Source organism: Bubalus bubalis, chromosome 1 (assembly GCF_019923935.1).
Source record: "Bubalus bubalis isolate 160015118507 breed Murrah chromosome 1, NDDB_SH_1, whole genome shotgun sequence".
NCBI lineage: Eukaryota > Metazoa > Chordata > Mammalia > Artiodactyla > Bovidae > Bubalus > Bubalus bubalis.
In genome coordinates, this window is record NC_059157.1 from 128090499 (window position 1) to 128103898 (window position 13400).

The 13400-nt window shown below is 45.0% G+C and overlaps 1 long non-coding RNA gene across 1 annotated transcript; it reads right to left on the reverse strand.

The window, feature by feature from the left end:
* Window positions 1-790: 790 nt before the first annotated feature.
* Window positions 791-12163, reverse strand: LOC123334178. The gene is made up of 3 exons (XR_006641207.1): window positions 11394-12163; window positions 3027-3190; window positions 791-824 (listed from the first exon to the last, which is right to left on the reverse strand). It is a non-coding gene; the product is annotated as an uncharacterized LOC123334178 (long non-coding RNA).
* Between the last annotated feature and the right edge of the window lie 1237 nt (window positions 12164-13400).

Consider the following 13400-nt stretch of genomic DNA (forward strand, 5'->3'; position numbering starts at 1 on the left):
TGTGCTCAGGGTCATTATAATTTCAATTAGGATCGGAGGAGGGGACTGCAGTTTCACCCTACTGGCTATCTATAACTGGACATGTGAAGCCCTGTTGCATACCTCCGGGCTTCCTTTAAGACCCTAGTATATTCAGGGTCAGATAAAGTTTGACTAAATATGACCATAATGTCTTTTCACGTTAAGTCAAAGGCCAAGGTAATATGTTGGAATGTATCTATGTATTTGCCTGGGTCATCTGTATAGCTTCCCAGGTCTTGTTTGATCTGTCTTAGTTTTAAGAGGGAGAAGGGCTTATGGACCCAGGTTGGTCCGAATTCTCCTCCAGTTTCAACTAAGGGACATACTCGAGCTGGCTTTTGTGGAGGGGGTGCTCCCGGATATGGGGGCACGTTTGGATACAAGGAAGGAGCACTAGGCAACTTGGGAGCTGTGGGAGGTGAGCCTTCACGAGGGGGTTACTTTTCTTGGTTGCCTGTGCCTAACACCATTTGCCTAGTGGGCTCACTTTTAGGGCGTACAACAATCCCATACTTAAGACAGAGTTCCTTCATATCTCTTAGTAGGAAGAAAATTTGGACATAGGGGATCTCTGTCCATTTCCCTTGTCTTTTGCAAAATAATTCTAATTGCAGGATGGTATTATAATTTAAAGTCCCATCCTCAGGCCAGTGTTCCTCATCCCCCAGTGGATACTGTGGCCACGCAGTGGCACAAAAGAATTTCAAGCGACTTCTCCTTAGAGCTAGCGGGTCGAACAGCTTCCAGTTATCAAGGATGCATCTCAAGGGCGTCTGCCAGGAAGTGGATTGGTTATTTCCCATCTGAAAGACAGTACCTCTTTCGATTTTTACGGGTGGACTTCCTTAGGGGTGAGTCTTTCTGAAGCTTATCCTACCCAGAACTGTTGCAACCTGAGAGCCAGGCGTCCCTGGGTCAGGGTGCAGATCCCCAGGCAGGCTGAGGCGTGACAGCCTCCTAGAGATCGAATCCCCGGGCAGGTCGAGGCGTGACAGCCTCCCGAGAATTGGGTCCCTGGGCAGGTCGAGGTGTGACGACCTCCTGGGACCCCTGGGACTGGCCGATCCCCATGTAGGTTGAGGCGTGACAACCCTTCGAGGACCAGATCCCTAGGCAGGTAAAGGCGTGATGACCTCCTGGGACCCCCGGACTGGAGTTGGACGTCCCCAAGATCTCCAGTGTGACCGGTACTGGGTAGATTAAGGGGTTTGTAACTCATTGCTTTGCCAACAAAGGTTCGTCTAGTCAAGGCTATGGTTTTTCCTGTGGTCATGTATGGATGTGAGAGTTGGACTGTGAAGAAGGCTGAGCACCGAAGAATTGATGCTTTTGAACTGTGGTGTTGGAGAAGACTCTTGAGAGTCCCTTGGACTGCAAGGAGATCCAACCAGTCCATTCTGGAGATCAGCCCTGGGATTTCTTTGGAAGGAATGATGCTAAAGCTGAAACTCCAGTACTTTGGCCACCTCATGCGAAGAGTTGACTCATTGGAAAAAACTTTGATGCTGGGAGGGATTGGGGGCAGGAGGAGAAAGGGACGACAGAGGATGAGATGGCTGGATGGCATCACTGACTCGATGGACATGAGTCTGAGTGAACTCCGGGAGTTGGTGATGGACAGGGAGGCCTGGCATACTGCGATTCATGGGGTCGCAAAGAGTCGGACATGACTGAGTGACTGAACTGAACTGAACTGAACTCATTGTTAGTTTGCCCACCGTGGACGGGAATAGATATGTTGTAAGTTCATCCTACCTAGTACTGTTGCAACCTGAGAGCCAGGCGTCCCTGGGTCAGGGTGCAGATCCCCAGGCAGGCTGAGGCATGACAGCCTCCTAGAGATCGAATCCCGGGGCAGGTCGAGGCGTGACGGCCTCCTGAGAATTGGGTCCCTAGGCAGGTCGAGGTGTGATGACCTCCCGGGACCCCTGGGACTGGTGGATCCCCGAGCAGGTTGAGGCGTGACAACCTTTCGAGGACCAGATCCCTAGGCAGGTCAAGGCGTAATGACCTCCTGGGACCCCCGGACCGGAGTTGGGCATCCCCAAGATCTCCAGTGTGACCAGTACTGGGTAGAATTAGGGGGTTGGATATTATACAGTATTTCCCTCCCAAGGCCAGCTATTTTCTGGTTGTCTCTCCAGAAGATTGTAGAGGCAACCTTGTAGGTCTGGATGGGGCTCAGGAAAAGAGCATGAAACAGGAGGGAAGAGGTCAGAGCACAACCTTTGAAAGAATGACATAGCACAAGGGTATAATGTAAACCAATTAAAATCAACTGGGTCCAAGATGACAAGTCAAATTCAAGTAAACCTTAATCCCCAATCTATAAACCAACAGACACACCCAGAGGTGGCAGGACAGCTCCAAGGCACTGTCAAAAGAGGGAGGAGTGGGTGGTTTCCCAACAGTTGGGATGATCATCCCACTCACTAACATATGAATTCACCCTGCTTGCAAAACCTAGCCAGGCCACATTCCATGGCCAGTACCCTGTAGAGTGGGCGCTACTCTCTGAATCTTAACAAGTCTACCTCTTACCTATTGCTTTGACTCTCAATGAATTTTTGCAATAAGACCTCAGAGCCTGAGCTTTATTAGGTACCCGAAGCCATTCTGGGTTTTGGTCGGGCTCAAGTCCTGGGAGAGGGCTGAAGGACAGGAGGAAAAAGCAGTGGGAAAAACGTGCCAAGGAATCCCCTTCATAGCCCGCCAGAAAATTTGCTAAATATATGACCAGTGCTCACAGTTTCATTGGTCTGATCCTTGGCACAGAGAAGAGAAAGGACAGAAGAACCCCCACCGGCTTGTGTAACAGCTACTGGGGCTCAGCAGATAGCACCTTTGGGACATGCTGAGGAGTAGCCTCTCCAGAGTCCCTCAATTGTGACCCCTGCCGCCCACCTGTTCACGGGAGGTTCAAGGAAACAAGAAACGAGAGACTGTAAAGGAATTAAGATTTCGTTAGGCATGTCCCTCCAGCCCTAGGAGCTAGGACCTCTTACCTTAACCGGAGGTCTTCTGGAATCTGAGACTGGGCCACGTGAGCTTTCTGCTGAGGGTTTTTCTCTGTCCCGGTTTCTAGCACGATGGGCGTTCCCCTGTGCTGGGTTTTCTTCGCGTTCCACCTCTACCACGGGAGCTTCGCTGAGTTGGGCTCCTGCTGTGCCTGGAGGTTGTTTCAGGCAGGTTAAATCTGAGTCATGGCACCATAGATGTCACGCAAGTGTATGTTCCTCGGTTCTTTGTCTCATCACAACAAAGATTTGGAGCGACGGACATTAAAGCCCCGTCGGCATGTCACAGCTCTCGGGTCTTGGATAGACCGTGTTATAGCTCTCAGGTCTCGATAGGACCATGTTATAGCTCTTAGACAAATCAGTGTTACAGCTCAGTGTTACAGCTCTATTTTATTTAGAAAATAGCAGGAAAATCCATCTTCGGGGCATGAGGGCACGTTGATCCAAAGACATGAGAACAGCACCCCAGCATGCGGGGGTGGTGGTGGGGGGTGGGGAGTGCGTAGAGAGAGCTAGCTTTGGCTCCTCTATTTATGTTTATCTCTCCCTGGGCCTGTCCTGTGTAAATTGGGTCAGCCAGGAGTGTTGTTGGTTTTACTTGAGGTCCTCACTCCGGTCCTTGGACCTTCTTTTGTTCTATTTTCACGGGCTTTTTCCTTCCTTGTCTTTTAACCACTGCCATTTTGGACTCCTTTTCCCTATTCTACCTACCTAACAAAGGTAAGCCCAAAGGCCAAGTTTCAGGGACTGAGATTCCCATCCCCATGCAGTGTGTAAACAGATGTCCCAGGAGGTTAGATGAACAGCTAGTCCAGTTGAGGGAAATCTGTGAACTTCTGCCTGAGTTTTCTTTTTAAAATAGGTAACTTCTGTGGTTTTGAGAGAACCTTTTTTCTTGCAATTGGAATATATGTTTATTGAAGAAAATTCAGAAAATAATGATAAGCAAAAAGTAGAAAATATCATTTTTCATCCCATCTCCTAGGGAAAAATAGAGTTGGTATATTTTTTTGCACCTTTTTTGTGTATGTATGCATTTATGTGTTTGTGTAAGACATACTTTTTAAAAAGCCCAAATGGCGCCCATCCCATATAGACTATTTTATTTCCACTTTACCATAAACCTAAATATTTCCCCATGTCAACACACAAGGCCTTACATTCTTGCTGCTCACTATGGTGCTGAGGCAGCAGCACAGGTCCTACCGGGGAGGTAGTGAGAAATGGAGCATCCCAGGTCCCACTTCAGATCTGCTGAATCAGAATCTGCATCTTAACAAGCTCTCCCAAAGGATGTGCCCCACAGGGTCTGAGGAGCATCAGCTGACAGCATGTGTTTAAAGGCCACACAGTCTCCCATAGCATGGCTGAACCATAATCGATTTCACCTCTCACTGGTGGGGATTTTCTTGCTTGACAGAAGCAGATCCCTGGAGGATCTTGGACTTCCCAAAGCTGTCCTTGACCTTCCCATCCTCCCTCTAGCAGAGAACTCTTCCCTGCCTGTGGGTCCCCTCTCTGTTCTCCCTGTTTCCCAGATGACCTCTTGGACCCTTCAGAGTCCACCCCCAGGAGACTCCTGACAGCTAGGGAGATACATCCTTGCATGTTCTCCATGGGCTGAATGCACCTGCTCACCTTTGTCATCACCTTCCTCCATCTGGACCCCCAGTATGGAGCCACAGACTTTCCTCAGGCCCCCGTGGAGGCTTGGAGCATAGCCCTTGGCCAAAGCAATGCCCAGGCCCCTCCAGGGGGCAACCCAGGCTCAGCAATGCCTCAGCCCTTCCTGAAATTCCTTTCAACCTGCTACTCTCATAATCCCTTCTCACTGTGGTAAACTTCAGCCCAATCTGAACTGCCCCCTTAAATGCTGCCTGGGCCTCCATTTCCGGCCCCCCACCTCCCTTCTCCCTGTCCCACTCTCAGCCCCTCCCTTCCTCTGGTCCCCTCTCTGATCAGGACACCCCTCTCAGCCCCTCCTCTCCACCCCCAACGTTCCTCCCCTCCTTCCCCTAGAAACAGCCTCCCACTTCTCACCCACGCCTTCACGCCTCCCTTTCCAACTTCCTCAATTTTCACCTCTCCCCCAAATTCCAATCCGGTCCCTGGGAAAGGAAAAGCGCCTCTGGTCCCACCCTGCCTGTGTGTGGTCCGAGGTGGGGTGGGGGTCGCTGGGGGCGGGGGAGGAGGATGCCTTGCCGGTCCGCCCACCCGGGCTGGAGAGGGTGAATGGAGCCCAGTGTGCCCCTGCTCTGTGGGCGGATGTCAACGGCCGGGGTGTCACTGGGTGAAAAGGGACCCATGACGGCTGTGAGGCAGCCCTGAAAATTCTCCCCGGTCCGCCAGCCCAGGGGAGAGCCAGATGCGTGCGGCGAGCTGGGCAAGAAAGAATGACAGTGAACAGTAAACTATGACCCCGACCGCGACCACCTCGCTGGGCTTCCGTGGGGGCTGGGCGTCCCGGATCAGAGCCACCGTCCCCAGGGCGCCGAGAGCTAAAGTCCCGAAGAACCAAAGGAGAACCGAAGCCGGATGCTCTAGCTGCACCTGCCGCGGTGCCGCAGGGAGAGAGGATGGGTTCCATGGCGCCCTCCACAGTCGAACTTTCTCCCTTTATACACGTTTGATAAGCAATTGGGGAAAATATTCTCAAAATAATACAGATAAGCTTCTATTTTCACCGATCAGAATAGTAAGCTTCTTTTTTTTTTTAAAAAAATGAGAAAGTGTCTTTGTGCTTAGTACTGATAAAGATTCAGAGACAGGTAGTCAACCATGCACTGCCGGGCGGAGAGTGAACAGGTCCATTTCTGGGCAAAATGTAATAATACTAAGAACTGAGGCTTCAGTGCTCACACAGTTTGATACTGTAATTCTACATGTGAAAATGTTTCAGAAGGAATAATCCCCAATACTCCCCAAAGCACAGACATCCTTTGTGCTGAAAAATGACAAAGAGCTTATTAACACTGGAATCAACATATTGGGAATTGGATAAGTATATTACAAGTTGGGATATCATTCTGTCATTAACAACATTGATGAGTTTTTGATAACATGAGGAAATCTTAAGAGAAAGAAACAGAATTTCATATATATGGGATAATCACAAGTATACAAAAATAAACATAAGAGACTGTAGAAAATGGAAGTGGGTGATTTTCCCTTTTACCATTTTATGAACTATTTCAGAGCTACATCTAGATCTAGAGAATAATTTAGCCATCACTAAGCACTAGAAATGCAACATTCTGCCTGATGTGGACCCCTGAGGGAAAACTCTACACGCTTTTATTAAATGTGAATGAGTCCTGAACATTATATAACATTGCTTTAACTACTTCAAACTTTCTTACTCGGATACTTCTGTGACTTGCTTTTTCCAGTCAACATGATTCTTTGGGGATTTACCCATCCTGACTCACGGTTGATAAATTCAAATCTGGTTCACTTAGTAAATGAGTTAATATTCATAAGGAACTTTGAGCAGGGTGCTACATGAGTTTTGGGGTTTTTGATAAATACAAATCTATTTTCCCTTAAGTATAGTGTACTATTGTGTTAATATTAGGTTGCATTTATTTATCCATTCTCCTACTGATGAAAAAATCAGACTGTCTTTTGTCCTGACTACAAACAATGGTGCTATGGACATTCTAGTCCATATCTGCTTGTGCACGTGTGTGAGTGTGAGAGTTTCTGTAGGGTGCACACCTAGAATCAGGGCTGCACTGTTGCAATGGATGCTCAGCAGCAGTGTGGCAAGTTACTGCCAACGAATGAGTCATTGTGTTCCCAATCCTCACCCCCACACTTGCTATGGTCAGATTTGTTCATTCCCCCCCCCAATTTAATGGCTCTGTAGAGAAGGCAATGGCACCCCACTCCAGTACTCTTGCCTGGAAAATCCCATGGATGGAGGAGCCTGGTAGGCTGCAGTCCATGGGGTCGCTAAGAGTCAGACACGACTGGGTGACTTCACTTTCACTTTTCACTTTCATGCATTGGAGAAGGAAATGGCAACCCACTCCAGTGTTCTTGCCTGGAGAATCCCAGGGACGGGGGAGCCTGGTGGGCTGCTGTCTATGGGGTCACACATAGAGTCGGATGTGACCGAAGCGATTTAACAGCAGCAGCAGTATATTTCTGGATGGTTTTAATTTGCATTTCCCTGATAACCATGAGTTTAGAGGTGAGGTATCTACTCACATGTTTACTGGTTATTCGTATTATTTTTATTCAGTAAACTCCTGTTCCTCACCTTTTCCTTTCTTTGTACTGGCTGTTGTCATTTTCTTGTTGACTTACAAGAATTCTTACATATTTTGGATATTAACTATGACAATAAATGTGAATGAGCTGACTTTCCACATAAAATACAGCAATTATTAAATCAAACAACAAAATACAAATATATAACGTTTATAGGAAGCACACTTAAAATGAAGTGATACAGAAAGGTTGATGATTAAAGAAATGGCAGATAAAGGCAAACAAAAGGAAAGCAGAAATGACAACATAGATGATGTGAAACTTAAGATAAAAAGTATTAAATAAGACAAAGATAATCACAAAAGGCACATTTTAAGGAGAAGGCATTAGTCATAAACCTCTAAAACTAAACATCTTGGCAGCCAAATATATAATGCAAAAACTTTTAGAAATATAAGAAGAACCTCATTTTAAAACATGCATGCATAATTAAAGGATTCTAATATAATTCTTTCAAAATCTGACAGATCTAGATGATAAAAATTTAGCCAGAACATAGAGGATTTGAGTATTAAAATCAACCAGCTGAATTTAATAAATGCATATAGAACTTTGAAACCTAAAAATACAGAACATGCTTTTTTTCTTATGTCAATAAAACATTTAACTATTTATATAGCATATTTCAATGTCATGTATATTTCTATATTCATGTATCACATATACTATATATCCACCATGTACTTGGCCACAAATAAAACTTGACAAATTCAAAAAAGTGAAGATTTTGTAAGATGTGTTCTTCTGAGCAGCGTTTTAGAATTCAAATGAATAATAAACAGAAGACCCCCAAACTATTAGCAACTTAGAATAAAAATAACCTCTAAATCAATACATAAATCAAAACAGAAACCAAGAACTATCTAGAAAGCAATGAAGTGTATGTTTTAGTATGTTAAACCCATATTCTGGGGAAAATTATAGTCTTCAATGCCTTTACTGTTAAAGAAGGCTGAAATTAAAGGAATCAAGAACTCTTCTTAGGAAATTAAAAACAAACAAACAATCTAGCCAAACAGATTAATAAAAGTAGAACTCCAAATCACTGAAATAGACAAAAAAGAAAGAATAAATCATAAATCTAATTTTTGTATTGTGGTAGAATATACATGATATTTATCATTTTAACCTTTCATTAGTGTGCAATTCCATGGTCTTAAATACATTCATAATGTTGTATAACTATCGCCACTATTTATATTCAAAACTTTATCATCCTCAACAAAAACTTTGTACCCATTAAAAGAAACTCCTCCTTTCTCCCTCCCCCCAAACCCCTGGTAACCTATTTTCTGTCTCTATGAATTGTTTACCCTAGATACCTCATAAGTGTAATCATTACAATAGTGGTCCTTTTGTGTCTTGTGTATTACAGTAAGTACAATGTTTTCAAGATACATGTTGTATCATGTATAAAAATTTAATTTCTTTTTATGGTTGAATAATATTCTACTGTAAGTATATTCTACATTTTGTTTATCCATATTTTGGTTACTGTTGACAGACACGTGGACTGTTGCCACCTTTTGCCTATTGTGAATAATTCTACTATGAACATTGGTGTACAAGTATTTGTTTGAGTTTCTGTATTCAATTCTTGGAATGTATACATAGGTGTGTAATTCCTGAGTCATATGGCAGTTCCATGACAAATGTAAGTGTTTTGTAAGATCAGCTGATCTTACAAACAAGAGAGACAATGCCCACCATCAGGGACAAACAAGAGAGATCAAATACAAGTGGTAGTAGAAATTAGAAAAGCTATACAGATACAAAAGAGAGAAAAATAATTATAAGACAATATTATAAACAACTCTATAACAACCAACTTGAAAATCTAGAGAAAACTGTTGAACTCCTAGAAAAATACAAATTGACACCAAAAGGAACAGAAAATTCAAATAGATTGGTTACTACAAAAGAGACGAAAAAAGTAAAAACAGTACAGTATAGGAATAGAAGGACACTTCTTAACTGTGATAAAGAATATTTATCAAAAATCAGTAGCAAATATCTTACTAAAACAGTGAAACCTTCAAACAATTTCCATTAATATTATGCAGGAAGAAGGGATACTCACTGTGACTGTTACTAGCTAACTTACTCGAAAGCCTCTATAAAGTGAAAGTGAAGTCGCTCAGTCACGTCCAACTCTTTGAGACTCTATGGACTGTAGCCTACCAGGCTCCTCCGTCCATGGAATTTTCCAGGCAAGAGTACTGGAGTGGGTTGCCATTTCCTTCTCCAGGGGATCTTCCCGACCCAGCGATCGAACTCCGGTCTTCTGCATTGCAGGCAGACGCTTTACCATCTGGGCCACCAGGGAAGCCCTTAAAGGCTCTATAGCATTATTAAAACAAAATAAACTTGTAAGAATAAATTCTGAAAGTAGAAAAAAAGTTCTGTACTTGCAGATGGTGTGATTGTATATTGAGAAGAACCCAAGAGACCGTAGTTAAAAAAAAAAAATCTATCAAAGAAGAAATAAATAAACAAGATATTTACAGACTGCAATAACTACTCTGCAGGAAAGGAACAGAGTAATGATAGAAAGTAGCTAGGCGAAGGACCCTGCTTTAGACAGGCTGTGCAAAGAAGACTCTTCTTTAGGGGGTGGATCCTGAAACTGGACTTGGGCAATGAGAAGGAAGAGCTCAGGGTGGCATTCCAGCCAGGGAAAACACTGTGTGCACAGGGAGCTTGAGGAACTGCAGGAAGGCCATCATGGATGGCACCGCTGGGAGGAGGTGGCGCAGGCTGGTGGTGGGCAGAACCCCGGGTCCGGCACGGGTCGGTACTCGGCGCGCAGAGCCCCGGGACCTCAGGAAGTTCAGAGCTTGCCCACTGGAGGGCAGTGGCGCGCTTCTCAGAAGAGACAGCCCGGGAGCGTTTGGTTCTCGATCCCGGCTCCAGAATCCCACCGGAGGTGTTGGGGTGAAGTAGTCCTCAGACCCCACCGAGTAGGTTAGGAAAGCACGCCGCCAACATACACACAGGCCGTGGAGAAAACGGGGGCAGAGCGGTGGAAGAAGCCAGGTTAGGGATCAAGTTAAGGTGGTCCTTAACGTGGAGGGCAGCAGGGGTACCTAGTCCTCTTTGAGACCGAAACTCCTCTCACGCCAGCTCCGAAGCAATTTTCCCAGTGTTGCCACCACGCCTAAATCCCCACGTTAGAATCACTGCACTTATTACGGAAGACCCCAGTCAAATGCGCATGTGTTAACCACTGCTGCCCAAGGACAACTCGTTAGTCGCATGGGACACAGTAACACATTAGCACAGATTAAATTTGCCCTGAAATGGGATTGGGGAGATCTTTGGGCTGTAGGTTGTCGGGGATGTTGTTACTGCCTCAAGGACTGCAATGATGACCACTGTTTATTCACTTGTTTCTTGCCAGGTATCAAAGAGCTTTGTTGGATTATCCCTCCTAATAAAACAGCATCTTGAGATCTCTTGATCTGCTGGATTTTCCCACTGCAAAGTTACTGTTTTTCCCTTCATAATTAATGAATACTGGGGGGAAGTTACTGAGACTCTGCAATATTGTTTAATCTCAAACTTCCCGTCACTTCTCCATATCCTTGGACTGCCTCTGCAACACCCCTCCAGGCTGGCATTGGTGGCTTTTGCTCTTGGTTCAGATTTCCTTTCACTCCAACCTCACCTGAGTAACTCACTGTGTTTGCATCTCCCTCCCCCTCAACTCCCTTCCTCTGCCCACTCCTCCCATCCTGCACCTGGCATTGGCACTCCTGTGGGTTTCGACGACGTCCAGGCTCTGGACCCCTCTGTGGACGTCTTCCTCTTTCATCTAACTCCACTCTTTTCCTCTCTTCTCCCCTCCTCCCTAGTGGATTCTTCCTTGGTGGCTCCTTCTTTGTTGAATTCCCACATCCTTCAAACTCTGCAAATCATATCCTTTACCATTTGCTTGGGAAGAACCAAGCCTAGATCCTGAACCACACTGTTGGGCTGCATCCTCCAGGACCACAAGCTCTGTGCTTGCCCAGTTTCAAGACCAAAGAAAGAGCCTGGAGTCAGAAACACCAATGGTCTAATACATGTAGAGCTTACTTGTCTGAAGCAAGGTTCTGGAGTGACACCCCACCATACTCAGCAGGCAGGACATGGCAGCTTCACTCGCCGGGGCAGGGGAGGTTATCAGTTATGGGGGGATTTGTCAGGTTGGCTCATGAGTTACCAGGAAAACCAGCAGAAAAGCACGTCTCTCACCACTCCTTTGATAAGCTATCAGGTGGAGACGTTCTGCTCTAAAATTAGAACGCTCATTAGCTGGGGTGGGGTCAAGTATGTAGGAAGGTCAGTCAGGTGAACACACTGTAGGTGCAGCAGGCACTGCTTGAGCAGAAGACATACAGGCAGCGAGAGAGCCACCATTTTGGGTGGCCTGATGATAGGTATTGTTGTTGGTGTCTAGTCGCTAAGTCGTGTTTGACTCTTTTGTGACCCCATGGACTGTAGACTGCCAGGTTCATCAGTCAGTGGGATTTCCCAGACAAGAATCCTGGAGTGAGTTGCCATTTCCTTCTCCAGGTTATATGTATGTTAACTTCCTAATCCTTTCTCTATATTCTCCGAACATCTCCACCTCCACAAGCATCCTTTCCTCCTCCCATCCAATCTCAGGCAACTAGCAAAGGCCTTTGGGGCCAGCTGGAGCTCTGACACCACCTAGTAGAGTAGAGCGAACACTGGCTTTAGGGGAAGTCAATTCTGATGTGGCCCATAGTGCCACCGTTTACTAACTATATGACCACTGTCTTTTCCTTTGAACTTTCTGAGCATCAGTGAACCTATCGATGATGTCTGGATAAAAATACTGATTATTAAATATTTTAAGAATTAATATTGATGTGTGACAAGTTCCTGAAACAGACTCTGACATGTAATGCTCAATAAATGGTGCGGGCGTGCTCAGTCCTGTCCAACTCTTTGCGACACTATGGTCTGTAGCCCGCCAGGCTCCTCTGTCCATGGGGATTCTCCAGGCAAGACTATAGGAGTGGGAAATAAAATAAAATTTATTTCCTCCTCCAGGGGATCTTCCTAACCTAGGGATAGAACCCACATCTCCTACGTCTCCTGCCTTGGCAGGTGGATTCTTTACTCTGTGCCGCCTGGGAAGCCCTCAATAAATGATGACTATTATAATTATTCATGGTATGGGTCCGACTCTCTCTAAAAACTTTATGCATCACCTCTCCTCTCTCCTGTATTTTCAACCTCTCACTTCCAACTGGTTTCTTCCCTCAGCTTATGAACAAGGTCAAACCTCTCCCAACTTTAAAAACAAACTAAATAAATAAATAGAAAAACAAAAAGTCCTCTGTAAAAAAAAAAAAAAAATACTCCACCAGCTCCCACAAGTATTTTCACACCTGGTCAGGAAAGGAGAACTTCCACAGGAGGGAATCTTTGGCTTAACTAATGCCTGGTTCTCCAAGATTCCTATCACCTGTGGGAATTTCTTGTCTGGCCTTTCTGAATCAGAGAATTGACTTGTCATCAATTCTGGAAAATTCTCAACCATTATCTTTTCAAATACTGTCTCTGCTCCATTTTCTCTCTCCCTTCCTTCCAAAACTCCAGTTAAACATATATTGGACTTTCTCACTCTATTGTCTCATTTATCTTCTCATCTGTGTTTTCCACCTTGAAGCCCTCTGGGCTTCGTTCTGGATGGCTTCTGACTTATCTTCCTTTCCACTTTCTTGTTAACCTTATTGCATAATCCTACTTTTCAGTTCTATAATATCTAGTTGATTCTTTTTAAAGCCAGCAATCTGCTTTCAGAGCTTCCATATCCTTACATAAAACTCTAAATCCTGCTTTTATCTCCATGGACACAGTAAGCATTGCTTTATTACAAGTTGAGTCTAGTGACTCTAGTATCTGGGCTCCCGGTGGGTCTGTTTCTATGGCTTCTGCCTATTCTACCACTTATTTTGTTGTTTGTTTGTTTTACATGCCATGTATGCTGGTGTACTTTCTGGACATTTTATCTGAAATGACTATTTTGAGAATTAATTTGAGACCTACGCTCTTCTTCCAGAGAGGGTT